At 35.7% G+C, this 15,172-nt stretch overlaps 1 protein-coding gene across 2 annotated transcripts in view; it reads right to left on the bottom strand.

The window, feature by feature from the left end:
• The window catches only part of LOC143228833 (influenza virus NS1A-binding protein homolog), a 50,090-nt gene that overhangs the window by 26,519 nt on the left and 8,399 nt on the right, over nt 1-15,172 (bottom strand). The gene's annotated exons all lie outside the window — the stretch shown is intronic.

Here is a 15,172-nt window from a genome sequence, read left to right as displayed (position 1 = left end):
CTAATTCCCTCAATGTTGTAACGTCCGGTCATTCAACCCATATAGCATTCAATGACGTCAAACCGAATTTTAATTACTTGTGGGAATTATTTTAAAATTCGGTAACCTGCGTCGATGTTTTATTAACATTTTAAATAGCAAGTTAACTACAATAACAATAGGATTTACGTGTTCTGGTAGAACTGTCCTTCTTGTTAAAACTGTTTTTAAATTTAAATTGAAATATTTATGATATATAGAAGCAATTATTTATTTTCAAACACATCATAATCCATAAACAAATATGTATTTATATTATTTTTTTATACAAAAAGTATTACTGACAGTGTTAAGTGAACAAAATCAAAAGCAGGCCTACGTTAAAAACAGCAAATCCAAACCTCTAACACATTATATTAATTTGTTGTAACCAAATACAAACCGAAACAAAAATAAATTAAAAAACAAAAACAAAAAACGTTGCAATAATTAAAAGGAGCCCAGGATATAAGCTATAATGTGGGATATCAAATGTACACTTGGTTTTGGAGGTGACTGAGGAAGTAGGACCCACATTACGGTGGGGATACACCGTCTATCAGTTTTAACCTCTATTCGCCACTCTCACATGAAGAACTAAAATAAAGGGATAGCAACTGAAATAACAAATATAGTAACAGAAATTAGGAGAGCGAGATGTGGGTGCTCAAGTCCACAACGTCCCACATCTATATCACCCTTCACTGCCTGAAGACAGTTGTAGGAAGATGACTGCTCTTCAAAGAAAAGAAAAAAAAATAATTTAAAAATAAGGTACTACCATTTGGGGGTAAGTAAGTTAGATAAGGTTACCTCATAAAACTTCATGAATCTCCAATTAAATTTAGATTTATTTCTAATTAAATAAGAACAATTGTTAAACAACCGGCTATTTGTTTTAAATAAATTACTTAATAATTTACCTGACAAAATTAAAAATATTAAAGTTAGCAATAAAAACATATTTTTGGGATAATAAAAAAATAATCAACCTATTTTAAAATATCTAAAAAATTGTGAACAGCTCTTATCTTTTTATAGAATTGGAGGAAAGAAATTTAGCTCAAAGAACATGAAATATATATTAAGTTTCTGTATTTAAAATAATTATATATTTTTCCAATAACCAGGATTTTAAACAAGTAATACGAGAGCTAACTATTCCACTTGTATAGCAAATTTATACCTTTACTATTAACAGAATAGATTTATTGAAACTACATAAATACAGATAAGATAATTTTACCTTAACTTCAAGATACATAGATGATTTAATTAGTATAAATAATCCTGAAATGAATAATGTTATTAATACTATTTATCCATCAGAATTGGAAATTGAAAATATTTCCATATCTGATACAGAAGCACATTATTTAGATTTCGAAATTAAAACAATTGATAAGTGTGTGTGTGTGTGTGTGTGTGTGTGTGTTTTATTACAGCAAAGCCACATCGAGCTATTTGCTGAGTCAACCCAGGGTGTAATAATTAACAAGGATATCAATGTAAATATCTTTGATATAAGAAAATAATTTTGCCTTTCCAATTTACGGTTTAACCTCTTTTCATATTAATGTACCATACCATTCTGTTATAAAAGCATTATAACTCCGCAATTATTCGGACACTGTAATATTTGTAATAAATTACAATATTTTATCAGTAATGTTGAAATACTGATACAAAAGTTAATAATTAATGGATTTAATAAAGAAACTTTAAATTAAATATAAATTAACAAATATAAGAATGTAATAAATAAATATAAAGAAATAAAAATTAAAGAAATTTTACAAAAATATCTAAACTATTTTTAGTTATGAATGAGGTCATTTAACAACTTGGCACTACTTTATGCGGATTTACACCTTATCGCATATAAAGGCTTGTTTGGAGCATGGTAGATATAAGAGACTTAATAAATGGGTTGTGGTTGGGAACTAGACTATATAATTTCGATGACTGGTTGTGACTCTTCATATTAGTATAATTAGTTTACTGGATTACCAATTAGTATCTTTCTACCAATAACACAATATAACAAATTTTGTTCCTGGATAGAATGTGTTATTTCTTAATTGTTTATGTTGTAAAAGTACAACATTCCCTTTATTAAAAGGCCATTATTCCCTTCAAACTTTGCTTTTGTTACCTGGATAATGAAATTTAGAAATTAACCTATTTTCTGTGTAAAAACGGGCAAATTTGCACATTTTGCACATTAAGGTCTGAATAAAACAACGTATGAATCAAGATTTACATGTATTTATACTAAAGTTATACAAAAATGCTTAGAAGTGAGTAGTTTTTCAAGATTTGCGACTGTAATGTAAATCACTTTCACGTATCAGACCCCAAATATAGTCTCCCATCATGTTTTCGTTTTACGCTCCCAGGTCACAAAAGCAAAGTTTGAAGATAAAAAATAGGTCTTTTCCATTTACTTTAGGCATAAGCAATTGGGAAATAACACTTACTGTCCAGGAACACGAAAAAGTAAACATTTTGTTACATAGCGTAAGGAGGGCTAGAATGCTAACTTCAAGAGGTAAGTTAATTTAACTAACTGACCTACAAAACGTTATAACAAACTAATATATATATAACCTCTCATAAAGAGAGTAGTTTTATTACTTTACAAAGCTGAATCATTCAAATTGTATTTTTAAAGTTCCAAAACAAACGTTATTGAGGTGAAGGCCAAAGTATTTCTACATTTACTGTACTAGATATATTTCTAGAATTTAACAACCAAAACTTGGTAATTAAAATATTTTTTTTTGTGTCTAAACAAAAATTATAGAATAGGCTACTTGCGCTTCGCCCACCACGAGTATCGAACCGCGTTTTGTAGCATAAATGTCCTCAGGCTTACTGCTAAACCACTAAGAGGAAACCAAACTGATGAACTAACGTACTGCAAAACCTAAGGTGAAATTGTCACATTTTTATTGACTAAAATCCAGAGATGATGTTGCTACAAGAAACTTAAAATTACGAGTAATTTTTTTTTGCATATATTATTTTCGATAAAGGATGGTCAGTTGGTTCTATCCTACAATTAAACGTCAGAAATGGCGGGCCATGTTAAAATCTGTACAAATTCCCCGCACTTTAAGCAGTGAGTGCATTATAAGAGTAATGACCAATCGCTTAGTGTGGACAGTAGATGACAGAGCGGTGCTGATTGGCTGCTGTTCCTCTGACCAGTAGATGGCGTCAAACAGCCTCATTAGTACTGCCATTGCTCTTCGATAAACTCTTTCCGTTCTACCTTAAAAACACGTTGAATTTGTCACATAACTTGCACATTATAAGTTCTACAAAAACTTGAATTCTCTATAGAGCCGGCGCTGGTGGGGTACTGGGATGGGTCATACGCCCTTAAATTTCATTCTGGTTCCATCAAAGTTTACCTTATTCAGTGGTTTAAAAACACGTATGATTATCGAGTCTCTGAGAAGAGTTAATAAAAGCTCCACTGCCCCCCACCACCACCTACCAAAGTTTGTTTATTTGTTTTGAATTTCGCGCAAAGCTATGCGAGGGTTATTTGCGCTAGCCGTCCCTAATTTAGCAGCTAGTTACCACCACCTACTGCCAACTCTTGGGCTACTCTTTTATCAACGAATGGTAGGATTGATCGTCACATTATAACATCCCCACGGCTGAAAGGGCGAGCATGTTTGGTGCGATGGGGATTCGAACCCGCAACCCTCAGATTACGAGTCGAACACCTTAACCCTAACCCACCTGGCCATGCCGTGTCTCTTACCCAAGAGAGAAGAGCTGAAATTAGGCCTAATTTTCTTTTTATTGGAAATAGCAATAACTGAACTAATATAATAACACTGTCTTCAAGACCTTCCTAGTGCAGTCCGCATGCATATATCAAATATTGAGTAATCCACTTTCATTTATGTAACCTCTATTTTGAACAATTTCTTGTTATACTTTGCGTATACTTATTGTATCGCTTCCTTTATTAAAGAAAACACCCTAGGACTATACTCAATGCATTTTTTCCTCAAGTCCTTACCAGACTTTGTACTTGAATATCTCCGTTTCGTAATATGTAATGTGATCTCCCCCACTAAAAATCAGGGGGGGGACTCGCCCTTCGCACTTTGGGACCTTGAAAACGTCATAACACTGTGAATCTTATCTCTATTTGTTTACAGTATCATAAGACTATACAGTAGGTGATGCTGAGTTCGTTCCTTTCAGCAGTCTGTCAATTCAAAATTAGGGACGACCTGCGCGTATACCCCTTGTGGGAATATAACTATTCTATTGTTTGAATAAATTCCCTGAATCAAACAAACTCTACCTGTTTATTGGAAACAAAATACAATATTCCATTTTATTTTGTAGGACTTTCGAAACTTTATAATGTCCATTCAATGAAGCAATGAACCATTTCGCCTTTTGTTTAACCACAACCAGATCTTACTAATCTTGAGAAATACCTGAAATTCGCGGTTGCGCTTTTAAGTAAATGATTTCTGACTTAAATCCACATTTAAACAATTAACGTGGAGAGAAAAAAAATTAAAATATGCATATGTTATCAGCTAAATGGACTTTCACGTAAGTATTAAGACAAGTCTCTTTAACAACGGGCAGGTCAAGCAAGATATTTTAAATGGACTCTCACGTAAGTATTAAGACAAGTCTCTTTAAAAACGGGCAGATCAAGCAAGATATTTTCAGGATAAACTGAATTTATATAAACTGAGTTCTAAGCTGCGTGAGAAATATATAGATTGGACGTATGAGGTAACGTACAGACAATCGCTTCTACGAGATCAGTGAATAGGTTTGACAGCATTCCCTCTCTTGGGGCAGATATCTGTCGAACTGTAAACTGAAGACCAAATAGAATTTAACGCAGAGCTAAGGCTCCTGATTGGGCCATATAACATAAATTTAGTGTCACGAGCAGCTTTACGTTGCTGCTCATTCTCTCACAATTTTTTTGCAAGCTGTAACATGCAGACATCATTCATTCGGCCAGTGAATGATGTTGCTGTCATTGGCTATTTCCTACTTTAATGTATGAAGTTGCCTCCCAGTGAGCAAAGAAAATACTATCTGATATTGAGAAAAATAAAGACATAAAAGCAACGCAAAAGAAACACTATCAATGATTTTCTGACCATGTGCTCGTGGCCCGAACTGCATAGAAATACACAAAATAAAAAAATTGCAAAGTCTTATATTACCAAAAGCAGTAAGAAATCCTATAATATCCTTGAATATCACAGACATAATGCGGAAACATAAACCATGTTCACATTTCTTAAATGTTAATAAAAACTATTTTTACACATAAAATTATTAGGCTTAATACTTGTGATTACATTGACGCTAAGCTATAGTTTTCTACCTGCTTCTAAATTAGCCCACTAAAAAGCTAATCGTGAATAAGTAAACAAACGTATGGAGACTACTAGGCCTATTTGTTGTAGTTTCATTACTTTTCCACTTGACATTGGCACTACAACATTTCAAGTTGTTTGAACAGCTTAACAAAATATAAACATTTGTAAAGTTCTTCACTTTAGTTTCTTTGGAGCGTCTATTTTTGTCTTTTAAAAAGTTCAGTCTACTTAGTTATAAAAGGTTCTCATTTTTCTCTAGAAGAAATAAACTAAATGGAATACCTATTTCCACGTTTATGAATATATGAGTGTTATAACCCTTCAAACACAACTGTACAATACTATCTCCTGTACCCCCATATTGTATCCCAACCTCACATTTCAGAGCGAAATCAAGACTGACCAAAAAAAGTGTAATGAAGACAACCAAACATCGGTAAATTCCTGTGTGAGCCAATCAGGATTAAGATCATTCATGATAAGAATTGTATTCGTATAAATAATGGTAAAAAATCACACTAACAAACTTCTAATATATAGAAAACCCAGTCTATTTTGATAGCTTTACTTTCCAACAATGATTTTTTTCTCGCGTTGCCTAGCAACGAAAATACAATCTCATATTGTTGTTTAGTCTGTCTATTAAGGGTGTAAAATGTATACAAAATAAAACTTGAAAAATATGTTATTTAAATTCAGTCTCCGTTGGTTAAGAAAATTTTTAAAATTAAAAACGCTGGACATACGACAGTTTAAATACGAAATGATTTAAGTTTAAAATTTAATCGATACATCTATTTTGAGGATAAATATTAGACACTTGGATCTGGAAGAGAAGACCCCCCACTGTTTTATTATTTCAGCTTTATCATACTAACACTTAAGGCTTCGCGGCATTCCCCCTCACTATCCCCTTGCATCCCCATTACTAAAATCGTAATGGCTAGACAGTAATAACTATTCTATCTGAATAAATGCGTTTTGGCTGTTGTTTTTTTTTTATGACCCTTCCTGTTTCGAAGGCCCGGCATGATCGGGTGGGTTAAGGCGTTCGACTCGTAATCTGAGGGTCGCGGGTTCGAATCCCGGTCGCACCAAACACGCTCGCCCTTTCAGCCGTAGGAGCGTTATAATGTTACGGTCAATCCCACTATTCGTTGGTAAAAGAGTAGCCCAAGAGTTGGCGGTTAGTGGAGACGACTAACTGCCTTCCCGCTACTCTTACACTGCTAAATTAGGGACGGCTAACGCAGATAGCCCGCAGATAGCCCTTGACTAGCTTTGCTCGAAATTAAGAAGAAACAAACAATCCAATTTCGAAGACTCGAGCGTGATGTGACGTAACACACGCTGAGTCTTTGCATAGGTCAGATTTCCGACTATCGGTCACGTATGGAACGCATACGCAAGGAATGACATTTCTATCACATACTTAATATTTCGTTTTAAACAACGATAATTCTTCACGAACGGGATATAAAACTTCATTAAACCAGAAATGAAAATTACAGTTTTTTTTACTCTGATTTTCTATGTTGCAATATGACAAAATATCGATTTTGAAATTCTTTAGTAAAAATTGTGGAAATTGAGTTAGAAATGCTAAAAATTTAAATATTCATATGAAGACATTTCTTTTCGAAACCTGAATGAAGCCAGATTTTCCAAGCAAACCATAACTAGTTACAAGATACTGTATAGAATAGATTATCCACACCTACCATTTTCTATTATTTTACTCGTGAGATAGTTTATATATAATATTGTAACGTTATTATTTCGCTCAGTGGGATAACTTAAATTACTTGGTGAAAATAATCCGGAGTTCAGTCCATTTATTTATTTGAATTTATACAAGCTCGAGAACACTGCTGTAGTTCGTAAGCCTACATTTACATACGACTTTCAAATGAAAATACCAATTTAACTGTACTAAAACAGATGTGAAACCAACTTACTTGTACAATTTCAATACTATTAAATACAATAAGTGAATATATGTTATAACTGAACACTTAATCAAATACCTCACTGTATGACTGTCTACTTTACTGGTTTCTGAAACCGTAAATACTGACTGAAAGATTCATTGTTTCACTTTAAAGGCTGAAACTGGCACAAATATATTTATATCTAACGTTCCACTTGTGGTAATTTCGCTGAGTTACTAGATTCTTTTGACGTCAAGCTTAGAACTTCCTCTGTTGAATGTTATTCACGTTTTTTATACTAACGTCATGAGACATTTACCGAAGATTTAAATTTAACAGCTTACAACCATAATAATATACGTATTGTTTAATCAGGTTTAACAACATACTAATAAATTAAAGTCATGGTAGATTTTTTTTGCTCAACTCTTATCAGGAGGACAATCGTTGAAAATTGTACTTTTTAAACCGTTTGTTTATTTCGTACCAAACTATGGTACTGTTACATGAAACAACAATATACTGCACTTGAACCACGAGAAAAGCGCACATCTATCTTACAGTGCACCAAGTGTGCGTGTGTTTCAAGGTCATGTTGGCCTACAAGTACGACACACGTGACTAGAATTCTTTGCTTGTTTTTACTACTATAAACTTGCGTACCTGGCTATGTGCGATCTGCCCATAGCAGGGAATCGAGCCTCACACTTTAGCGTTGCCAACCATTATATTGTTCGCTGACCCACTGGGATACAATAGTAGTGTTTTGATAACATTATGTAGAACCCAAGAAGTAAGTCTGAAACATTATAACCCTAAAATCTAGCCAGCTAGCCCATTCTGTAGCCTTGCGCTTAACTACAAGCAATTACGAATCAGCCACTTATAAGTTTTCACAAAATAAAACATGACTGAAAACAATATCTCGACCTGTGTGACTTTTTAAACTGAAAGTTCTGAACGTCTCGCTTATGACCCCTCTGGATGGGTTCAAATATCTTCGATTTGTAACTCGGGGGGGGGGGGGAATTGCAAAATAACTTTTGTTTAATATCATCAGTAAATAAATAAACTTATTTCAAAGAATTACGTTTCATATTATCTTCCTATTTTTCTGCACGTAAGCACGTGCTATATGCAGAGGGCGTCCAGATGAATTATATATTCGAATACCAACCAATTATAATAATTAAATCCGACCAACTGGTGACTGGTCATATTGTTGCAGTACGTGATTTACGACACGTCCGGCAACGTGTGAAGACAAATACAAGCTTGACCTTGGACATGGGTTTTCTTTACCACGAGCAAGTATAACTTGACGTCGCATCACCACTTAACTAAATATTATACTGGCATGTCGCCAAGTAGCCAAATTACTCGTTGCAACATTGGTGCATATAAATTCGTATAATTCTCGTTGAACCTTTGAGTTAAAAATACCAAGGGTTATAACAAAAGTCAAAGAGACACTTGTACTAATCTATAGAGGCACACCTAAAGTATTTGGCATCCGGGGCGGATCCTTCCTTTGGCACACACCCCCTCCGGCCGTAAATAATTTTAAATTTAAAACGCACAGAAAAATATATTATGTTCGCTCATAAACAAATTGGAAATAATAAAAATGCAGAACATTAACAAATTTAGTGAACAGGTAACACTGCATTTTATTTTATACACACAAAAAGAAACAACACAGGAGGCCCACTCTAAACGCTAAGCCTATTCTTCAAAGTTTGTTTTTCAATTTCGCGCTAAGCTACACGAGGGCTATGTGCGCTAGCCGTCCCTAATTTAATAGTGTAATACTACAGGGAAAGCAACTAGTCATCACCACCCACTGCCAACTCTTGGACTACTATTTTACCAACTAATAGTGGGATTGGTAGTCATATTATAACGCCCCCACGGCTGAAAAGGCGAGCATGTTCAGTGCGACGGGGATTCGAACCCGCGACCCTCAGATTATGAGTCGAACGCCTTAACTCACCTGGCCAGGCCGGGCCGCCTATTCTTCAAAGGTAAATAGAAATGATTCAGTCTTTGCTTTCGAATCATAACTTGTCAATCTTGAATGACTCGTGGTCGAGTGAAAGCAGTTTTTATCAATTTGGAGAAACGTCTTTCACATGAAGCAATACGTACAGAGCCAAACGGAAGCTTAAACACAACGATAAGGTTAGCAGAGATTCACGGAAATCCTATTTCACAATAAACTCCCAGAAACTGCAATGCTGTCCATTTCGTTGCCTCTTTAACGCTAATTCATCAGAAAAAATTGAGTCAAATTTGGAAAACACTTCCGAAGTTCTGTTGCAACAACCAAAGTGTTTGGCTGAATAACAGCGAAGACGGACAGAATTTGATTCATTACCTAAAAAAAAAAAAAATCCAATTCTTGATGAAAACGATAAAGGGCCAGGCATGACCAGGTGGGTTAAGGCGTTCGACTCGTAATCTGAGGGTCGCGGGTTCGAATCCCCATCGCACCAAACATACTCGCCCTTTAAGCCATGGGGGCATTAAAATGTGAAGGTAAGTCCCACAATTCGTTGGTAAAGGAGTAGCCCAAGAATTGACGGTGGGTGGTGATGACTAGCTGCCTTCCCTGTAGTCTTACACTGCTAAATTAGGGACGGCTAACGCAGATAGCCCTCGTGTAGCGTTGCGCGAAATTCAAAAATAAACAAACAAAACGATCAAAAGATTGAAACACAGCCCTTTTTATTTCCTCTGGTAATGCGAGACTAGCATCCTTTGCACCTCTCCTGGGATCCTTTTTCAGAGTTTCACTCTTCTCTCCATAGAAATGTCCATTTCCTCACAATTTATAGTTGCAAAATGAAAGACTCTCTCTCTCCACAATTTCATTGTGCCAGTTTTCAAGAAACAAGTTTTTTAGAGCTTGGAACTTCACAATGTACTTTTACAAGGCTGATTCTAAATGTTTGCAACTATTTTTGTGTGAGATTAATTTCTTCCAGGACTTCACACAGGAATGAAAGGTAACTCAAACAAGAGAAATCGCAGACAGCAAAATCTGAGCTGATTCTCTTGTGTCCACATTTTCTTTGGAGTCGCACAGTACTTCAAGAGTTGAGGTCAGCTTTTGAAATTTGCCTTCATTGGGTTCACAGCATCGTAATGAGCACTCCATCTTGTCTGGGAAAGTATTTTGACTGCCGTGCCTACATTCTTCATCAGCGTTTCCCACCGATAAGGCGAGACAGAAAATTAGGAATAGATTCTCTCCAAGGTTTAAAAAAAGAAATGCACATCACTAAATGCTTCCAAACGAGTGCACTCCGCAAACGTTCAGAGAATGAATTGGGATTAATCTTTCTTATCTTTGACTGAACACCACAATGAATTCCAACCATAGTTGTAGCGTTGTCATATCCTCGACCACGGCACAGGTATGTCCAGTCCATTTCTATCCAGATGTATCAGGATATCCTCTTTCCGACAATAGGGAAGAAGCCCAAGAATGACTCCTTTACTTAAATTTTGTAATATTCAATAGGGATGTATCTGATCATTTTGCACACCTGATCACTGCTTGACACATTAGGAGTTCTGTCAAAAAGAATCTCGAAATACTTTGATTTCTTGATATCAGTCACGACTTTTTCTTTGACGTAATTGCCCAAAAGCCAAACGAACCCATTCTGAAAATTTGTTGATAAATAAGAAACCACTCTCCTCTCAGATGGAATAGAATGCTCAATCCTTACAAAATGTTCTTTCAAAACTGGATCATAATTTGACAGTCATTCTACCAGTTCCGTGAAGTTTTCTTTACTGATGACATGCACTCTTTGTGACCATGAAAAATAAGACTCTGGTGAGCTAGAAACAGGGTTACGTTTAAGTAAAATATCTCTCAATTTCTATTTCTCCTTATCCACTGCTGCTTTATGAATCTGATCATGTTTTATGCTTCAACCCTACTACCAAAGTCTTCCATTTCTACTGGTACGAGAAATGCTTCTCAGAAACCTCATGGTCAGAAACCGCTTGGTTTAGTTCCCACCATGCTTGAAACCGAGTGACAAAGCTGGATGTTCCAATTCCAAATTAACAGTATATCCAGTAAATAAAAAAGTAAAACGAATGTTACAACTGAAAAGTTTCAAATAAGTGGTTCTCAAACTTTTTTTCGACCAAATACTCATTGAGTTATCAAACTATCAATCCTGACAAGCAGAGACAATTACTTACACTGCACAACAAATTGTTTGAAAAGTTTTGCTTCCTGAAAAGTTTTTACTGATCGTGACAGTATGTACAAATATAGTTTTGGTTTTGCTTCATCACGTAGGAACTCTGAGAAATAGACAGTTAACTGTGTAGCCGGCAATAACGTATTTAATTGCGTTTATGTTTCTAATACACTATTAAGTTCAACATAATTAAAAGTGTTTTGCTCCTGATTTTCGTTTGTATTCAATGTCCAGTGCATCACGTTGCAGTGTCCAACAGTAGTGGGCAAGCACTGACGGATTCCAGTTGTCCTGATATCGTTTTTCCATTGTAGCAATGTCCTGGTGAAACTGAAGATTTCGATGAAACGGTACGTGATGGGCAAATTTGGATGTGATTTTCGTGATCAGCAGCCAAAAATCTATAAGGAACACCCAACAGTGTTCAAGAAGCAAAAACGTTGTTCTGCAGTATTATCAGTGCTTTTGCGTTAACACTAATTCAATATAGTGTGGTATAACACGAGCTATCATAATTGATATAATTATTTACTAAACAGTACACATTAACAAGATATTAAATATACAATGACACTATACTGGACATTGTAAAAGTTGTTTAAACTAATATAACATGACTAAGCCAATAAGCATTAGTACCAATTCAATATAGAATAGTACTGTAGTTGTTCATGTAAGCCTGAAAAAGCTGTTAACTGTCTTAAGCATGTTAGCATTAACACACATCCATGCACTCGCACCATCACCATGTAGTTGCATTAAAAAATCATGCAATTCAACCACCACCACCATCGTATGATTACCATGCAGTCATCATAAAAAAAACAAAAAACAACTCGTTCAGTCATCGACACCATTGTAGTCATGGTTGTAAGAAAAAAGTTAAGTCTAAAGTTTAGTGCAAAGTGCGACTTTCTACTGACCACCAGTTGTCACAAGGACCACCATTCATAAATCACGACGATGCATTTATAAACCCTTAAAACATCACGATGGTACCACATTGTTAAAAATTACTGAACACTGGAGTAAGTACCACGATATTGTTAAACACCAGTACTCTGTTTTATCATAATTATTTAATGAAACATACGTCATGTATGTGGAGTCTTTGTTTGTTTTTTAATTTTGCACAAAACTATTCGAAGGCTATCTCTGCTAGCCGTCCCTAATTTAGCACTGTAAAACTAGAGGGAAGGCAGCTAGTCATCACCACCCACCGCCAACTCTTACGCTACTTAGAAATAGTGGGATTATCCGTCACATTATAACGTCCCTATGGCTGAAAAGGGCGACGGGGATGCGAACCCGCGACCCGTAAATTACGAGTCGAACACCTTAACCCACGTGACCATGACGAGCCTGTAGGTGGAGTCAATGATTTATCAAATATTGAATTTTACGTTTGTAAATTTTTTTGTCAATAAATAAAAATTTATAGTGTAAATTAATATTAAGTTGTTGTAATAGTTTGAACATTTATTTTATTTTTCTTACTTTGGCGAATTTTTCATTTGGTTTGAAAACGTTTATTTCAATATTCCTGATGGCACCTCTCCACTTGGTTGTCGCTGGAGGCGGTCCGCCCCTTTGCACTCCCCTTAGTACGCAACTGTTAACCTGTAATATTTATTGACATATACGATAGAGGTTTCAGTATTATAAAATATAAGCACGCTCAATTTATTTTCCGAGTAGTTTGTTTTAAGGCCTTTATTTTTATACGTCTTAAACGTGACCATTATATGTTTTGTGATGCAGAGTTTTAAAACGTAACTATGCGTGTATGCGTACTGGGTTCCAACAGTATGAAAACTTTATATATTTTTTAACAGAGACGGGTATGGATGAGCCCGAAGTAGAATTCTGATTTTCGGAGCAGCCCAACCAAATTCAAAATATTACCCCCCACATGGTGTGCGGTAGAGGGCGCTGCTAACTGGCTACCTTCCAAATGTTCGCTAGATATCTTTAATATGTGATAAAGAGACGCCAACATAAAGCATGGAGTTGAATATTGTACATTCACGAACTGCTCGCGACTCGCTCCCCCTATCGACTTAAAAATATTTTTTTTAACAATGAGAAGTTGATTGACACGAGTCTTGGAGTAAGCGGCATTTTATTGAAAGATGACACGCAATTCTTATGTAGCTTGTCGGAGTGTGCAAGCAAATACTTTAGATACACGTGCCAGCCATGCTCTCTGACAGCCAATACACGACTGCCTTAACAAGTACAGATGACGCCAGAATATTGATTATAAAAACTGGTTGTATTTGATTTTTTTTTTATTGTCGATGAACAAGCTGCGCGAGCTTTAGAATTCAAACGTTACTAACGAGTTCAAAATAAAGTAAATCCCTCGTGAAATATGACGCAATAAATGATTTATTTTAAATCATATTTTTTTAAATAATGATTCGAACTCTCAGATCATTTTACTTTTATTACGTCACCCACTGGTACAGCGGTACGTGTACGGATTTACAACGCTAAAATCAGAGGTTCGATTCCCCTCGGTGGACTCAGGAGATAGCCCGATGAGGCTCTGCTATAAGACAACACACACACACACACTTTTATTTATATTGTAAATATTTTTCAGTTTATTTTTAATGTTTGTGACAATTAAATTTCTGTGTATGGACTTTAAGGAACTATCCATAACTTGTTTTTTCTCTGTTCACATAAGTATACAGTCCCTTTTATGAAATGTTTATAATTATTTGTACTTGTTTGTGTAGAGTCCCTTCAGGAGGGTGGATTAATAAGGGGAGGGAACGCGTTTGAAACTCCTACTATGCAGATCGTGGGTTCTAATCCTTTCAGTGAACATGCACACATCTTCAACCGAATATTTGTTATAAATAGTAACCTTCCCTCTAATTTATTATTTCAAAATTAGAGATAGCTACCGCAAACAGGTCTGGAATAGCTTTGCGCAAAATTCGAGAATTGTGGAAATCCGTAGCTATATTTGGACTGCTGTGTAAGTAAAACATAATGATTGTTCGTTTGTTTACGAATTTCGCGCAAAGCTACTCAAGGGCTATCTGCGTTAGCCGTCCCTAATTTAGCGGTGTAAGACTAGAGTGAACGCAACTAGTCGTCACCACCCACCGCCAACTCTTGGGAGTTGGGAGTAAAGGAGTACCTCTACCAACGAATAGTGGGATTGATCGTAACATTATAACGCCCCCATGGCTGAAAGGGCGAGCATGTTTGGTGCGACGGGGATTCGAACCAGCGATCCTCAGATTACGAGTCGAACGCCTCAACCCACCTGGCCATGCTGGGCCTAAACATAATAATGATCGGAAAAGAAACAAGTGTTACAGTGTAAGTTCGCACTCGCTGCTCATAGAAAGTTTTATGGTTTTTTATTTTTTCGATTTCAGTGTCTGTCGTCAGAATGTGAGGAGTCTTAACTAAAAACATTTAACTGTTTTGACCTTGACGCCATATTTTGTAAACGCTATACGTAAAAAAATTTATGTCAGTGACTGCCTCAGAGGTTGAGGCCCAAATGTCCCTGAAGATTAAATTTTCAAGGTCTTCGCGCGCTATTTGAGGCTCTATATTGTAGAAAAAAAAAAAAAAAAAACAT

Source organism: Tachypleus tridentatus, chromosome 10, assembly GCF_004210375.1.
Source record: "Tachypleus tridentatus isolate NWPU-2018 chromosome 10, ASM421037v1, whole genome shotgun sequence".
NCBI lineage: Eukaryota > Metazoa > Arthropoda > Merostomata > Xiphosura > Limulidae > Tachypleus > Tachypleus tridentatus.
The sequence above is the reverse complement of the archived record's forward strand: the minus strand, read 5'-3'. Positions and strand labels throughout refer to the sequence as shown.